Below are 4,315 nucleotides of genomic sequence, written 5' to 3' on the forward strand. Positions count from 1 at the left end.
GAAACCATCAATAAAACAAAAAGGGATCTTACTGAATGGGAAAAGATATTTGCCAATGATATATCTGATAAGGGATTAATACCACAAATTTATAAAAAATTCACTCAACTCCAAAAACTCAAGCAACCCAATTAAAAAATGGGCAGAGGACGTGAAGAGACATTTTTCTAAAAAGGACATACAGATGGCAAACAGACATATGAAGAAATGCACAACCGCACTAACCATCAGAGAAATGCAAATAAAAACCACAATGAGATACCACCTCACCCCAGTCAAAATGGCTATCATCAATAAATCAACAAACAACAAGTGCTGGCGCGGATGTGGAGAAAAGGGAACACTTGTGCACTGTTGGTGGGATTGCAGATTGGTGCAGCCACTATGGAAAACAGTATGGAGGTATCTCAAAAATCTGAAAATGGAACTACCTTATGATCCAGCAATTCCACTCCTAGGTATCTATCCGGAGAAATCCAAATCTCCAATTCAAAAATCTTTATGCACTCCTATGTTGATTGCAGCACTATACACAATAGCCAAGACATGGAAACAACCGAAATGCCCATCGGTAGATGACTGGATTAAGAAACTGTGGTACATTTATACAATGGAGTATTACGCAGCCATAAAGAAGAAAGAAATCTTACCATTTGCAACAACATGGATGGACCTAGAGAACATTATGTTAACTGAAATAAGTCAGACAGAGAAAGACAAATAACATATGATCTCACTTATATGCAGAATCTAAAGAAAAGAATAAGTGAATGAACTAATCAGAAACAGTTTTGGAGACATAGAGGAAAAACTGAGGGTTGCTAGATGGGCGGGGGGGTTGGGATAGGGGGAAGGTGAGAGGTTTAGAAAGCAGTCAGTAACCACAAGATTGCCACGGGGTTACAAAAGTTAATTTGGGGAATGTAATCAATAATGTTGTAAAGATTTTGTAGGGTATCTGATCGACACTTGTCTCGTTAGGGAGACCACCTCAGGGAAGATGTAGATGCCAGATCACAGCACTGTACACCTGAAGCTGAAGCTGAACAATAATGAATGTCAACTACAAGTTTATATATATATACATATATACTTACAAGAAGCGGAGTACAGCATTAGGAATAGAGACAGTGGAAGTGTATTGGCTGTGTGCAATGTCAGAGGGATGGTGGATGGGGGAGGGGGGTTGACACAGTGTGAGGGATATAAATGATAAACATCTAACTATTACTTTGTTTTGTGTACCTAAAAGTAATAATAAAAAAAAATACCCAGCCAGCCTAGAATTAAAATTCTGCTAATAGAAAGGTTGAGTACAAGAACATGTATGTCACACAAGAGAGTTAATTAAAAAGAAATTATTGGAAAGGTATTATGATATGAAAAAGCATAATTAACATATTTATTTTAGTTAGCTTCTGTCCATCAAAGAGCAATTTAATTCCAAAACACAGAACCACTTCAAATTTAGAAAATATAATTTAATGACATTGAAATGAGTATTTTTTTTAAAGCGCGTTCATCCAGTGGATAGAAAACCTTGCTTCTACATGTATATGCTTTATGTCAATCTTGTGCAAGAAAATAAATTTGGCTAATTAATTGCTTTAGCTCAAGAGTTTTCTATTCATATCTAGAACACTCTGAGTTTCCACTGTTCAATCTTACGATTTGTTATAAATGGAATGCATTTCAGAATATTTTACCACAGGTTGTGCTGCCCTAAATCTCAACTGATTTTGGTCCTCAAACACCATGTTCGTGATTTTGTTGTTGTTGTTGGCTTTCACTTTACCACAGTTACTGGAAAATATACTTCAAAGGGAATAAAGATGAAATCAAATGAAAAAAAAAAAGAGAATACATTAGAGGGAATCAACAGTAGATTAGATGAAGCAGAGGATCGAATCAGTGATTTAGAAGTTAGGGTAGCAGAAAATATGCAATCAAAACATCAATAAGAAAAAAAGAGTCCAAAAAAAATGAAGATATTTTAAGGGGCCTCTGGAAGAATATCAAGCATACCAACATTTGCATCATTGGGGCACCAGAAGGAGAAGAGAAAGAGCAAGGAATCAAAAACCCATTTGAAGAAAAATGGCTGAAAACTTCCCTAACCTGGTGAAGGAAATAGACATAGAAGCCCAGGAAACACAGAGTCTCAAACAAGATGATCCCTAATGGCCCACACCAAGACACATCATAATTAAAATGGCAAAGGTTAAAGACAAAAAAAGAACCATAAAAGCATCAAGAGAAAAGCAATTAGTTACCTACAAGGGAGCCCCCATTAGCTTATTTCTCAACAGAAATTTGCAGGCCATAAGGGATTGGCACGAAATATTCAAAGTAATGAAAAACAAGGACCTATAATCAAGATTAATCTACCCTGCAAAATGATGATTTAGAATCGAAAGACTGATAAAGAGATTCCCACACAATAAAAAGCTAAAGGAGTTCATCAATTCCAAACCAGCATTACAAGAAATGTTAGAGAGACTTTTAAGAAGAAGAAAAAGAAAAAAAAAGATAAAAAATATAAATAATCAAATGGTAATAATAACTGCATATCTATCAACAATTACTTTAAATATAAATGAATTAACTGCTCCAATCAAAAGATGGTTTGGCTGAATGGATAAGGAAACAAGACCCTTACACATGCTGCCTACTTCAGATCGAAAGATACTCACAAACTGAAAGTAAAAGAATGGAAAAAGATAATTCATGAAAATGAAAACAAAATAAAACAAAAAAGCTTGGTTAGCAATAATTATACCAAAGAAAATAGACTTTAAATCAAAGGCTATAACAAGAGATGAAGAAGAACCCAGTAATCCCATTTTGGTATTTATCCAAAGAAACCCAAAACACTAATTCAAAGGGACATGTGCATCCATAAGTTCATTGCAGCATTATTTACAATAGCCAAGATATGGAGGCTACCTGGGTGTCCATCAGTGGATGAATGGATAAAGAATAGGTGGTACATATGTACGATGGAATATTACCCAGCCACAAAAATGAATGAAGTGTTTCCATTTGCAACAGCTTAGATGGACCTAAAGCGTATTGTGCTGAGGGGAGTAAGTTAGACAGAGAAAGACAAATGTCATATGATTTCACTTACATGTGAAATCTGAAGAACAAATTAAACAAACAAGTGAAACAGAAACAAACTCAGAGATATAGAGAACATTTTGATGGTTGCCAGCTGGGAAGGAATCTGGGGAGATATGTGAGAAATGGGTAGGGATTAAGAGTGCAAATTGGTAGTTACAAAGTAATCATGGGGATGTAAATTGTAGCGTAAAGAATATAGTCAATAATAGTGTAATAACTATGTATGGTGTTAGGAGGTTACTATACTTATTGGGGAGATCACTTCGTAAGTTATACAAATATCAAATTGTTGTGCTGTACACCTGAAACTAATATAAAATAATATCGAATGTCAACCGTAACTGAAAAAAATAAGTAATCAATTTAAAATTTTAAAAAATAAAACCGTTATATGAAAAAAAAGAAAAAAGAAAACAAAAACAGTGTTCAAATAGCATAGCCACATAAGCAGAATACAAAGAACAGCACTCAGACTGAGGCTGTGTTTGTACTGCCACCTTTATATCAGTTAAGCCATACCCTTTCCTTCAATCCGCAAACATCATTTTATAGAGGAAAAGAAGTATGTAGAACTTTGAATTGACTCAGTAATTGCCTGAAATGAAGCAGCCAAACTGGAAGAGTGTGAAGAATCTTCATGAAATGTAAGTGCTCATTCCTGGTCTGCCTTTGGTACCCATCGGAGTGTGTACTTGCAAAGCAGGATTAGTTATGGAAAACAAAGAAGTTGTCTTTGCACAGCAGAACGTACTGTATATATTAAAGTTTGAGATTCTGTTAATAGACAGCCTGTGTAAACGTGCCTCCCTGTCAATTTCTTGTGTGTATATCCCTCTAGTGGTTTCAAACTTCACTTAAAAACTGACATATCCCATATTAGCATTTTAACCAGCTCACAAATAATCAAGTATGATGCATATAATATTTAAGAGCAAAGTACACATTTTGGACTTGGACAGACCTGGTTTTAAATCTTCTTTCTGCCATTTAATAGGGACCTTGCTTGACCCTGTAAAGCTACCTAGCCTCTCTGATTACCAATTATCTGATCTGGAAAATATGGGATTACAAATCCTATCACATAGGGCTGTGGTGAGGATGAAATTATATAATATAAATGCATGCCAAGAATGTCATAGGTGCTCGATTAATATAAGCTGTAGCTATGAATTGTAATCATTCCTCATTCAAA

Source organism: Rhinolophus sinicus, chromosome X, assembly GCF_036562045.2.
Source record: "Rhinolophus sinicus isolate RSC01 chromosome X, ASM3656204v1, whole genome shotgun sequence".
Taxonomy (NCBI): domain Eukaryota; kingdom Metazoa; phylum Chordata; class Mammalia; order Chiroptera; family Rhinolophidae; genus Rhinolophus; species Rhinolophus sinicus.